Here is a 13,943-nt window from a genome sequence, read left to right on the forward strand (position 1 = left end):
CACAGCCGCAAGTGCAGTCTCATCCAGGCTGGCTCCAGGAAGCAGGGCGCTCAAAGGTCAGGCGGGTCCTTGGCTTGGCCCAGTGGAAGAAGCATCTTGGGAAAATAAGTGGCGTTCGATGTGCCTGAGCGGACGCTACAGGAGGTAGGCAAGCTTCCATTAATGTTTCTGGCACCATTCTTGTTTGGTTTGAAAACACCTATTGACTGGCTCTTGATTTAGACCCATATAGTTGTCATAATCCTAGCTAATGCTTTTGAACACATGCTGGATGCTTGGAAAGTTGCACATCACCTGGCTTTGATTACACCACCACCACCACCAACAACAACAACAACCTGAGATTCATACATACACACACGGATACACGCATGGACACCACATATGTGCACACACAGAGTTCTATTTTTATTTTACTTTTTAATGAAATGAGAACTCCAGAATTTGAGAAGAATTTGACACTACCTAGAGAAGTGGCTTCCCAGAATGCTGACCCAGTCAAATTTTCTTGCAGCACCCACAGTTTCCTCATTACACTTTTGGGGGAGTGGGGTGGGGTGATGCCAGACACCAGGATTGCTCTATTCTTTGGGAATTCCTTTTCTGAGCAGATATTAATCTCTACTTTTTTTTTTTATAGTTTCCACATTCTGATAAGCACACTCATTCAATAATAATTTACTGAGCCAGCCACTGTGTTTAGGAAATCAGGGGTCTCTGGTTGTCATCAAACGCAGTCTATCAGACAGACATGAGTGATCAAGAAGCGGCTCTCAGAAGACAGTCCAGGACATGTTCTTGGAAAACTTAAATCCTGACCCCAGTTTTTCACAATAAAGCTTCAGTTTGAAAAACAAGATGTCCTAAAAGGCAGACAGTCATGGGTTCAATCATGGGAGCTGGAACTGTCTGTAAAAGCATTCAGACACCACAGTGTGGGACTGGAGAGATGGCTCAGGGGTTTATGGGCACTGATTGTTCTTCCGGAGGACCCAGGTTCAATTCCCAGCACCCACGTGGCAGCTCACAACTGTCTGTAACTCCAGTTTCAGGGTACCCAACACCGTCATACAGATTTACATGCAGACAAAGTATCAGTGCATGCAAATTTAAAAAAGAAAGAAAAAAAGAACATCACAGCTATATTGTAGTAGCCACCAATGATCAGAACACTATTGTCCTTGAGGCTCAAGATAATTTGTTCTAGTTATATAAAAAGTAGGTCAGGTGAAGGGATACAGCTCAACTGAGGAAGTACTTATGTCTTAGTTACTTTTCTATTGCCATGACAAACACCATCACCAAGGCAATTTATAAAAGAAAGTATTGAATTTGGGAGCTCAAGGTTCCAGAGCTTTAGAGTCTATGGCGATTACGGTGGGGAGCATGGCAGTAGGCAGGCAAGGCTTTCGAGCACTAGCTGAGAGCTTACATCTGACCCACAAGGACAAGGCAGAGTGAAGCACGGTTAATAAAAATTCAGAGAGAGAAACTGGGGTTCAACCTGAAGATCCAAAAAGTGAAACAGCCAGCCACTGGCTCTCATCTTGACCTCAGTCTGAAAATGGCGATCCTGCCTCCAGGAATCTCAGAAGGAGGCGGACTGTCTGAGAGCTGTTTCCTACCACTTTATATTCCTCTCTAGGGCTGGGATTAAAGGTGTGCACCACCAGCATTTAAAGGCATGCACCGCCCAGTTTTTATGGCTACTAGTGTGACTCCTGGGATCAAAGGTGTGTATCATTGTGACGACTGGGATTAAAGGTGTCTGTCGTTATGGCTATGGGGATTAAAGGTGTGTGTTACCATAATCTGGTCTGTAAGGCTGACCAGTGGGACTGTTTTACTCTCAGATCTTCAGGCAGTATTTACTTATTAAAATACAACTGAACTGCCACAATAGGAGAGAGATAGACACTGGGGATGCTATGGGTTTTTGAAACCTCATATCCTACCCCTAACGACACACTGCCTCCATCAAGGCCTCCCTAACCCTTCCCAAACCGTTCCACCAACTGAGGACCAAGTATTCAAATATCTGAGCCTATGGGGGTCACTCTCAAACCACTACAGTTTGCCTACCATGCATGAAGTTCTGGGTACCATCTCTAGAACCAGACTTGGTTGGAAATGCTTAGGATCCCATCATTCAGGAAGTGGAGGCAGGAGGATCTGAAAGGTCAGTCGCATAGCAAGTTCAAGGCTAGCCTGGGCTACATGATATCCTCTAGTTAAGTAAAATAGAAAGAAATGGGGTAGTGGAGGGCAGTAGTAAGATCAGCCTTGAGGTATCTTTGAGAAATATACGTGCAAGTGCTGAGGGGCTGGGGATCATTGCTGATGACATAGCTGCCTTTGGGACCGGATGAAATTTAGCAAGAGCGCATAGACTGAGAGCAGGTCAGGACAGAATTCTCAGTGGTTGAATGGGGAAGGAAAAGCTGGCAACACAGATATTAGACATTCTAGCAGAGGAGGAGGAAAATCAGCATGGATATAATGGAGAGGTGGCCAGGATTTCAAGGCGGGGCTGGCCAACAGTGGTGGGTCAAACGAGATATAGTCTGAAGACAGACACCTGAGTGCAAGGATGGGAAGCCACTGGACCCTCAAGGGACAGAACAGACCGGGAGGAGTTGTCCAAGGACCTGAATGGAGTCCATTCTAGGACGTTTGCTATGCTGCTGCTGGTACTTGTCATTCACAAAAGAGACCCTGACTTTAGGTTAATAGACCAAGGGAGTTTATCATGGGGAGTACAGTTCTACAGTTAAACACGGGGTTGTTTGTTTGATTAATGCAAATCACTGTTACGAGGCTTAGCTATAGGATCAGGTCCTACGTAATAAAAGCAATGGTCTCTTTAGGAAATTTCAGTTTTTAAATCAGAGTACAACATAAGGCATGCTTGAACAAAGTGTGTGCCGTTGAGTTTCAATTCTGTTGCTGTGACAAAGACTGAGGCAAGAAGCAACATAAGGGAGGAGGAAGGGCTTATCTGTTTCACAGTCCCAGGTTATAGACCCTCGTTTGAGGGAAGTCAAGGCAGAAGCTCAAGTAATTGGTAATATCCCATCCATAGTCAAGAGCCAAGAGAGACAACATCCATTCTTGTGCTTCCGCTAGCTTTTTTCTCTTAGGAAATGGTGCTTCCCGTATTGGACTGGGTCTTCCATTAGTTAACATCAAGACAATACCACAGCACCCTACAGACATGCCCACAGGCTAATTTGATCTTGATACTTCTTTCTTAAGACTGTCTTCCAGGTGACACGAGGTTGTGTCAAATTAACAATTAAAACTACAAAATACATGTATGCGTGTAGTAACAATTGATGGAAAAAGAGGCCACAAATTTGCAGGAGAGGAGAAAAGGGTACATGGGAGAGTTTGGAGGGAGGAAAAGGAAGGGAGAAATGTAATTAAAACACAATCTCAAACTGGGCAATGGTGGCACACGCCTTTAATCCCAGCACTCGGGAGGCATAGGCAAGCTGATCTCTGTGAGTTCGAGGTCAGCCTGGTCTACAAGAGCTGGTTCCAGGACAGGCTCCAAAGCTACTGAGAAACCTTGTCTCGAAAAAAAAAAAATACAATCTCAAAACCAAACAAACAACCAAAACTCAACAACAAACTATGCACCAGGACAGCTCCAAATGCTACATCTATAACACAGTTCCTGTACCCAAGGCAGATGTAACATCTGGAAGGGGGAGTGGAAAGAGTGAGAGCCAGAGGAACAGGATGTCAGCTCTGGGCTTTTGTCTTCTAAAAACGACAGGGAAACTATGCCCACAAAGTCTCACCAACACAGTTGCCTAAACCAGATCTGAACAACGAGCTGATACCAACAGACATGCTAACATGGGGGGGGGGAGTCCCATGTGTGAATCTGTGTGTCTATATGCCACAAACAGTGTGGGAGTGGCCTCTGAGGTTAGAAGAGGGTTTGGCTCCCATGGAATTGTAGTTACAGGTAGTTGGTTGTGTGCTAGGAACTCAGGTCCTCTGAAAGAACAACAAGTACTCTTAGCTCCTGAGCCATCTCCCTAGTCTCTGGAGTGTATTTTTTTTTAATGAAAAACTGCATTTGCTTATTTATTTACTTAATGTGTGTAACAATGTAGATTTGGAGGTCAGAGGGCAATCGTCTCTGGAAGGCAGTTCTATAGGCAGGACAACCAGACAGGAAATAGAGGCAGGTCAATGAGAACAGAATTCTAGGAAGGAGGAAGCCCATTCTTCCCCAGTTCTGCCCAGACACAGAGCAAGGAAGATGTGATCTGCTCTGCTGGAATCGGTACTAGCCATGTGGCTAGTATATACTAGAATAATGGGCTAATATAAGTTGTAAGAGTTAATAAGAAGCCTGAGCTAATGGGCCAATCAGTTTATAACTAATGCAGACTCTCTGTGTGATTTCTTTGGGGCTAAACAGCTGAGGAACTAGGCAGGACAGAGACCCCAACAAGCAAGCCTTTGTGTTACACAGTTCTGTCTGCCATGTGGGTCCTGGGGATTGAACTCAGGTTGTCAGGCTTGGCTGCAGATGCTCTTACCCACTGTGTCATCATGCCAACCCTGGCACCTTACTTAGTTTGTTAGAATCAGGTTGTTATGTGATCAAGTATGAATCACCAAACTGTCAGTCACTCCTTTAAGGAAAATGGAGTTCCTTGGAGAAAACTTTAGTTTAGTTCAGCTGACCGAGGTTTCTGTCCTACCCGGTCCTTCAGTCATTCAGTCCCAAAGAAACACACAGAAGTCTACATTAATTATAAAACTGATTAGCCCATTAGCTCAGGCTGTTTATTAACTCTTATAGCTTATATTAGCCCATTATTCTTGTCTATGTTAGCCACGTGGCTCTGTACCTTATTCAGTGAGGCAGTCACATCTTGCTTCCTCTGAGGCTGGGTCACGTAGACTGAAACCTCCCTCTTCCCAGAATTCTTGTTGCTCCACCTATATTTCCTGCCTGGCTACTGGCCAATCAGCATTTTATTAGAAATAATACAAGCGACAGGATGAAAGACCATGTCCCACAGCAGTTCACAAACCAAACAACTGAATAGGTAAAAGCCCTCAAGATTTCCATCCTATTTTATATGCAAAATCTTCTATTTGACCTTACCAATTTGTTCTCACAGCCTTTTTTTTTTTTTTTGCAGCTCCAACAAAGACCCTTTACTGAGAGCTCCGAAAACATCCAGTCCTTGATCTGAGCATGTTTCAACTCAGCTGATGACTGACTTAGGTAAGGCTTCTCGGTGACAAGAATGCTTCCCTCGATAATACCAAAACAAGTTCTCGACTCCTGAATGAGCATCCTCAGGGCCTCTGTCCCATCTTCTTCAGGGTTCGATTAAGCTCTTCAAATTTGTGAATCTGCCGGATAAAGAAATCCCCATAACGTCTGGCGACCTTGGTGTCTGCAATATGGATCATGTCCTTATCAATATAGAAGTCCACCTCCGAGGCTGACTGGAATTCGCCATCTAGGGCAGAAATGCCACTGGCCCACACCAGGTTCTTCATCTTGTGCTTGAAGACAAGCAGCTGGATACGGAACTCCTGCTCTGTGAGGTCCAGGAAGCCGGCCAGCTTGGCCACAGGCATGGTGGTGTAGAGCTTAAGGAAGCTGCGGATGGTGGAGAGCTGGGCCTGCTGCTGCACTTCGTCAGAAAACACCTTCAGCTGCTGCAGGAAGGGCTCTTTGTGGTAGTTAGGATGCACATTGTCATAGTTGGGCACCACAGGTGACAGGAACTTGGGACAGGCATAGCTAAAAAGCTCCTCATAGACCTGGGGGTCGCCCTTCTGCATGCGCAGCATCTTGTCCCCGTATTTCTCTCGCAGCTGGAGGTGGATGCTCTCATCAATCCGCATGGGGTACATGGTGAGGGCAATGGCCAGCAGAGCATGCATCTCTTTAATCATTTAATTAAATGATTTAATCAAGTATTAATCATTTCATACTTGTATGTGGTCCTCTGGAACATACTCTTGGTCCTCTGGATGTACAGTAGGATGTTGGCAAAGACCCGGATAGCATCCTGGTAGCGACGCATCATCAAATACGCAAAGCCAACATAATAGTATGTGGTGACCTGGCACTCAGGCACACGGGAATACATGCTCTTCTTGTTCAGCTCGATATTCTCCAGCACTTTGATAGCCTGGTAGTAATCCCCCAATAGGGAATGCAGGCGCAGAAGCCCCACCAGGCTGAAGTAGCCCAGCATCTTGTAGAGGGAGTGTCGTCCATACTCCCCAGCCACGCTTTCAGGGTCACCTCCACTAGTGTAGACCTCCAGCTGCCGGTTGATGTTGGATTTGTCTACCAGTGAATGAAGTACATTAAGGACACTGTGAACATTCCAGATTTTAGGGTTAGATCTAAGGAAGTCAATCTCTTCCTCGGACTTCTTGGCAGTCTTGCAGCGGTACTGACTAAATGACTGGAACTGGTAGATGAACTCATCGATGATGTCCCAGAGCCACTGGTTGGGGAGTTCGAGGGGAGCAGGTCCATCAGCATTGAGGATGTAGTTGAATAGATTGCAGTAGTTGTAATAGGATTCGAACCTCTGCTCTAAAGAGGGTCCCCCACTGACTTTGGCATATATATGCCTGTAGTATAATTCTTTGTACAAAATTAGGAATACAGCATCGTTACCAACTTGGGGAGCGATGGCTTCCGCCTCAGGCCATGGTGTATTCTTGAAGAATCTTTCAGTTAGCTTGGTCCAGCTGTTCTCATAAATGTCCTGGATCTCATACACCTTCTGGTAAATGACATCACTGGAGACACGACTGGCCTGAAGCTCATACACTTTCTGGTCAATCAAATCTGAGACAGTCTTGTGGAAATACTGGATGAAGTTTTTGATCACTTCAGGAATCACCTGGTAGGTCTGCTGCTCATACTGCCGTTCGTAGGCAAGGTCCTGCTTCGGGTCTCCTGTGTGCATATCATAGTCGCCGGGGTATGCATAGGGATCATATGCAGCCTCAGACTCGTAGTCATCAGCCGGGTAAGACATGGCTACCACGCTCCAGAGCCCCGCGGGAGAGAGCGGAAGAAGTACCTCTCACAGCCTTTTATTAACCAATTTCTCCTTTATAAAAATTGTCCTTGCGTTGGTGGCTGCTGTAGGCTGGTGCTATTGACTGGTTCCCTCCTAAGGCCCTAGTATTCTACCAGGGCTGTTTCTTGGCCAGTGGAAGAGTAAAGCAAACACTGATGTTGCAAATTCATGCTGACCTTGGGGCAATGAAAGAACCTGGAAGACTCTGTACCTGATGCTGGGGCACAAGAGAGCTGGTATCTGGACTGGAGACACAGCTCAGCAGCTAAGACCATTGACTGTTCTTCCAGAGGTCCAGAGTTCAGTTCCCAGCAACCACATGGTGGCTCACAACCATCTGTAATGAGATCAGGGGCCCTCTTCTGGTGTGCAGGTATATATGCAGGCATAATAAATAAATAAACCTTAAAGAGATTTTTAAAAAAAATAATTAAAAAAACAAACAAACAAAAAATCCAAGAGAGTTGGTATCTAAGGGGGCAGTGACTCATGTAGAGACTCCCCTATGCAAAAAAAAAAAAAAACTAAAAGAAAAAAATGAAGGTACAGTGTTCTTCTTGACACATTTCCTATGTTGAGTCTAGTTGATAGTGCACAGAACCAGAAATGTGTGCAATATACAGTTAGAACTGTCTCAAGAAGTTTTATTGTCAGAATCGAACTGATTGATTAAGGTTTAACTATTTCATTCGAGGCATAATAAGAGAACTGAACCTATTCATTTCACACAATGCCTGCCTTATCCACCGGATTGATATATCTTGAAGATTCCTGGAGATAACAGCCATGAAGGTCACCTGCCAGTTGAAGGTGATTTTGTTTACCAAAGGCAGTTTCCCAGGAAGATGATCAAGGCTTTGGTGAGACCAGCAGGACTCTGATTTCTATCAACAGAGAAATCCAGCTACATAGAATCAGATCTTAACAGGCTGGGGGCAGGCGACAAACACAAGGCTTGTGGCAATCACAGAAGTGACGTATATGGGCCACAGTGAGTGTGTCAAGACAGGAGACTGGGAGAAACAGGTGACTGGTAGAAACAGGTGACGGGCTCGTTGATCATACTGAGGGGGGCACTATCACGTTTCTGTCTGGTGCACAGCACAGTGCCTGCCTCTAAACAGCACAAGTCAGAGAAGGGACAGTGTCGCGGAGGGAGGACTGGCTGCCCTTTGGCTGGGTTAGATAGAAACCATATGCAAGGAGCCTGCTGGAGATGAGGGTAGGAAGATGGAGAGAAGGGGACAGAGAGATGAGAGCCTGGAGTTGGCACAGGGAGGGGACCAGTCTGGGAGGGGACTGCCATCCCAGGGGCACCGACAGACAGCACTGTGTGTCGGCAGCCACTCTGTCATTTAGAGAGAAACCCAGGAAGGGGTGGTGGCACAAATACGGGGTTTACAGATGCGGCCAATTGATTTTCAGATGTGAGGATTCAATGACATTTTAAAAGTTCATTTTCCTTACTGCTGGGTAACTGCGTTCACAGAATCCAGGACGGAGAAAGTTAAAGTCATGGTAAAGAGCCCATCCACATGAAAAAGAGTAAAATAAAAATAGCTAATATAACAGCTATCCTGAGTCCTCAAGTGGTCGTGAAAGACAAGGGCTAGACCGATACCAAGGCTGTTTGTATAGAAGGGCAATCTCCCGCGTCTTGGCCAGGAATTAAGTTTACGCACACCTCACTTGGTGTCTGCTCTCAAGGCTCCTTAGCCTTAGAAACCTCCCTTGGTTTCAGGCCGGTTCACCCTTTTCTAGTGCAGACAGCTGAGCCAGGGCTCTTATGATTTCCCCCTGAGGGGAGGACTTGCCATCTCTGAGCTAGATGTTCATGAGGGACTCAGAGCTCAGTTCTTAGCACTGGGTTCAGAAAAGGTGTGCCTGGGGTAGGTGAAGCCATTGCTGCTTCAGTGGCCCTAGGAGGAGGCCTATCCACAGTTCCATGTGCTTACCTTCTGAACTCCTGACCTCGCCTCACCCTTCTGGACACACCCTGTGCCAACCACGATTTCTTCTTCTTGTCTTATACTGGGCAAGAAAGTTGGTGTTTTGGTGTGTGTGTGTGTGTGTGTGTGTGTGTGTGTGTGTGTGTGTGTGTATATATATATATATATATATATATATAATTATATATATATGATTAATTGCCTTCAGGCCCTGTCTGAGTTACTGTCCTAACTTCCTTTGAGGATGATGAGCAGTGTGGAACTGTAAGTCAAATATAGCCTTTCCTCCCCAAACCGTTTCTGGTGATGGCGCTTCATTACAGCAATAGCAGCCCTAACAAAGCTGACGTAAAAGCTTCTCCCTAGGCTCGCGTGTTTGAACTGCATCGCCTGGCAGGATTAGAGGAGGTGGTTCAATCTCTAGGAGGTGGAGCCTCCCTGGAGGAAGGAAGGGGGTCATCAGGACTGGGCCTTGGGATTTCACAGCAGCCCTGCTTCTCCACTCCCTACTTCCTGACTAAAGAGATCCTATGTCCAGCCATGTCACGCTCCTGCTGCCAACTGCCCCTTGCTGTGATGGTCTGTGCATCTTCTCGAACTCGAGGCAGAATGAAATCCTCCTGTGAGTGGCTTCCTGTTAGGTATTTTGGTCCCAGCCATCAGTTCTTATTCTTTTTCATTTCTGGTACAGGAGAAAGGGCTCTCCTGGGCCTAAGCAGATGGCAGAGTCCCAGAACAGGCGTTCTTCACGTTGTCTCCTGTGATCTGTTCCTCTTTTGACACAGTCAGAACTCTGGACGTGCCCAAGGCGTTGTCTCTCCCTGCTCAGCAGCAGCCTCTCCTAGCCTACTGTCAGGCAGGCTTGAGCTTTTTAGAACAAGGGATGAACTCTGTTGTGAGTCGTGATTCCATAGCTACATTCTTTGTGGTTTAAGGGGCACCCTGAAGAGGGCTGTCCTTTGGGTAAGAGATTTGTTAGTAGAGCTATTGACCCCATTGACAAATGGACAGAGAATACTGAGGGTTCTGAGACTTCAGGCCCATGGAGCTGAGTGGGGATCGTGTGTGTCTTGCATTTGCAGGAATGTGACTTTGAGGGTATGTGTGTGTATGCGTGCGTGTATGTGTGTAGGAGGAACCCATGTGTATCTACCATCCAGGTGCACCGCAGGTAACTACTGATAGTCTGGAGTTTGTTAGCCTGGGGTCTGTGTGCACAATCAGCTATTCCAGCTGCAGACGATCAAGACTCAAACAGCAGCTGGGATCTAACACACCCACCCAGTGTACAGACAACTGGCTTTATTGGTGGGGTGGTTTTAGGGAAGCGGTGCATCAATTACTAAATTACGAAGACTTTGAAATGCCTCTTCTATGGTAACGTGTAAAAATGCAGTTACCTCTTGGCAGAATTTGTCAAAATGAACAAACTGGCACGGTAAGCGCCGTTTCTCCCTGCGGAAGTTCACCAGTGTGCCTTTTGGAACCGGAACACACCGGAAACCGAGAGCACAAAGGTTTTTATACATCTGTGTGCAACTCATCCAATGACGGCTTTCCCTTCATTGCTGCTGAACGTAGCGGCAGCAACATATGCCTGCGAATGCGTGCGCTTGAAAAGAGGTGGTGAGCGCTCACCCAAGCTTGTGTGTGGAGAGGTCAGGGACTGGTGGCAACCCGTGGATGCCCTCCTCTATTGCTCTTCCCAGCGCGCGCTTCATCACCTGAGCTCTCTTCAGCACCTACTATGGCATCTTTCTGTGAACCTGGAGCTGGATGCCAGCAACGCCCCAGGGCCTCTCTGCTCCCACCACTCCCCAAGTGCGAGGGTTAGAAACGTGAGTGGTTGCAGCTGGCTTTTTCCAGGGCGCTGGGAGTCCAAAATCACTTTGCACACCAACCTTCAGAATATATGGATTCCTGTGTTTTTAAATCTAAGGGTCTGCATCATAAAGACACTGATACCTCAGGATAGAACAGATAAGGAAGCTCCCAGCCAAGGCCCAGTCCTTTCTGCAGTTGCGTTTTCAGGGCTTTGCAGCTACACTTACACGGGCTCCCATAGAGGCCCTGTCAGCTGGCTAGCATGGACTTCATATCGACCTCATTAGGGTACACTGGTAAGATGCTGATGGTGCCTACACCAAGAAGCCGTAAAAATAAGAAGGGCGGTATATTTGAAGCATCTGGAATACAGCAGTTGTTTAATGAATGATTACCCTCCAGGCCAGTCTCATCATAAAGCTGCATCTCCAAGAACAACCAGAAGTCGTGTTATTTTCAGGCCTCAGAAGCACCCAAGTCCACAGACGGACAGACTGCTGGAGCCGAAGGCCCTCAGACAGCCACTCACGGGTGGGCAGCAGGCTGAGTGTAGATACTTCTGACTTACAGGTGTCTGGATCTCAAAACTTAGCTTCAGGCATTTAAAAATAAGATGTCATATGATCATCCCAAGCTCCAACTTCCCTTACAGGTGGCCTGCTTGTGGAGGTGCTGTCCCGTGCCCTTGTGCCTGAATCTCCGTGGAACAGAATTTGCTGGAATCAGGAACCGGCTCTTGCTGTAGCGCCAGCTGAACCAACAGCTTTTTTGGCCCCCTCCGCCCCCCTCCCCCGCCTCTCTCTGCAAAATATGAGCTCTAGTATGGGGCTCTGACGCTATAGTTCATCTTTAGGTATAAAAAGAAAACCTGTTCTTTTTTTGTTTGTTTTTTTTTTTTTTAAGAATCCTTCCATCACACCATACTATAGCCACTTAGGTACTAGGACAGACAGACAGACAGACAGACAGACACTCACACACACACACACACACACACACACACACACACACACACGATTATCCTAACTGTAGACATCAGTATAAAGGTCATGATGACTCAGGAGTGAAGAACTCCCCTATGCAGAAACACACTGGGCAAGGCTTGAGCTTCCTGGCAGCAGATGTTGAACATGCCGACGTGTGGCATATCCATCTGCTCTAGAAGGTTCCCCATTTCCATATTCTCATCTTGCTTTTTTCTTTCTTTTTTTTCCCCTGAGGAGGTTAAACATGCCACGCCTCATCTGCACAGACTTTCTGCTTGGCTGGCCTCAGACAAAGTTACCATTAACTCCCCAACCTGCAAGAAAATGATTTGACACAAAGGAGTCCAAAATGTCCTCCTCTCCCCCTACAAGCCCGCAAACAAATAGTAGAGGAATGAGGTCAGAAAGGAATCCCCACCCACCAGGCACTGAATTCATTTACCTACCTCAGTGCCCATTCACAGAAAGGGGTGGGGCAGGGAACAAGAGCTGCATAGAGGCCAAGGAGAGTTTGGGGGTCGCACTACATTACAGGATTTGACAGGCCTTTGCCAGCCTTCAACTTCTTTGTATCCTTTCACAGAATGGAGCGACACAAACTGAGCAGCCACGATCCGTGGTGCCGCCCCAGCACCGAGCACCCTCTTTGCAAATGCTAATGGTATTGCAGCATCCTGTCACCCGCTAGCACAAAAAAAGGATGTTGATTTTCACATGAACCAGAACAGCCTCATTGTACACAAGTTTGTGACCAACTTGTACTATCTGCACATCAAAAGGCCAGCCAATCATCGAGTGCACAGCTGGCAAATCGCACCAAAGGGGGGCGCCCATGGGGAGAGCATCCCAGTCCCAGTGCCTCCCGCCACATGAAGAACACCGCACTCTATGGTCGCGATCCAGCTATGGCCATAGTAATTAATGTAATTAGCGGGAATGTAAATGTATCAAGATGTTTGGAAAGAGAAGTCTGGATGCATAAAAATGGGAGTGGCTTTGTGTTGATGGTGAGACCCTCTGAAAGTGTCTGAAAGACAGACATACTCCGAAGCGTCTTGGCAGGAAAAGCTGCCATTTCCATATTAAGGCTTGAGAAGTCTGACGTGCCTCAAAGCAAGAGAACCAAGGGGCGTATACGAGATTTCTGGAAATAAATTTAGTTGACGTTGTACAGGCTTCTGTTAACACCTTTCCTTTCAAAAGTGTTAGATTTTTTTAAGTAACAAAAAGACAACCAAAGGAGAAACTTGGGAAAACTAAATTTGGTACCACGGAAGAAAAAAACAATTAAAGTTTTAAAAACCGGGATTAAAAAAAAAAATTCTGCATCTTTAGAAGTTAATCCAAAAAGATCAGTATCCACAACTGTAAGAGGTGGAAATCCCCAAGGTGAAGGGAAATGGCACAGGAGGGCTGACGGGAGCTCATGCCCCGAGCTGTGCCACCACAGCCGGGCACACTCTGCTCAGAGCCGTTCCTGCAGCACAGCCTCACGAACTTCCCGACTGTTTGAATGATGAGCTCATCTTGCACTTTCTCACATATGTGTGCCAGTCGGCCCCAATACCATGCACATGCATGCTGTCCTCAAAGCACTTTGTAGAGGAGGTTACTGAGCAAAGTGGTTTTTGACCACTGGCTTTCAAAGCCTGACTTTGCCACCACAGTGGTTTTGTCAAAGGCAGTCACAGCCACAGAGACAGTTCTGCTAGTGATAAAAACACAAGGCATGCTGGATTTCTTGCTCCGGATTCGAGTTTTCTCAATCAATCCATAGGCACAATCTTCTGGCAAGATAAGCCATTGACCATTAGTGATTCCGGCGAGCTCTGGAAGGATCTCTTTGCTCAAGGCTAATTCTTTACAGTGCTGAGCCCAGCTCGGATCTTTCACAGGCCTTCTTGCCAACACACTTCCGGCACCTCCTACTCTAGTGCTGTTCAGTGAGGAGGCAGGTTTACTACTGTTTCTGGGTGTGTGCGCTTTGTTGTTGAGGCATTAGTATGGTGACTTCTATCTATAAATAACAGAAAAAAAATCATGTATTTGCATTCCAGGGGGTCTGGCTGGTAGGTTCATTATTGTTTGTGTGG

The 13,943-nt window shown here is 46.6% G+C and overlaps 1 pseudogene; it reads right to left on the reverse strand.

The window, feature by feature from the left end:
• Nucleotides 1-5,172: 5,172 nt before the first annotated feature.
• LOC148123001 (eukaryotic translation initiation factor 3 subunit L pseudogene) lies at nt 5,173-7,085 on the reverse strand (annotated as a pseudogene).
• Between the last annotated feature and the right edge of the window lie 6,858 nt (nt 7,086-13,943).

The sequence above is a fragment of the Myodes glareolus genome, chromosome 2 (assembly GCF_982192425.1).
Source record: "Myodes glareolus chromosome 2, mMyoGla1.1, whole genome shotgun sequence".
Classification (NCBI taxonomy): Eukaryota; Metazoa; Chordata; class Mammalia; order Rodentia; family Cricetidae; genus Myodes; species Myodes glareolus.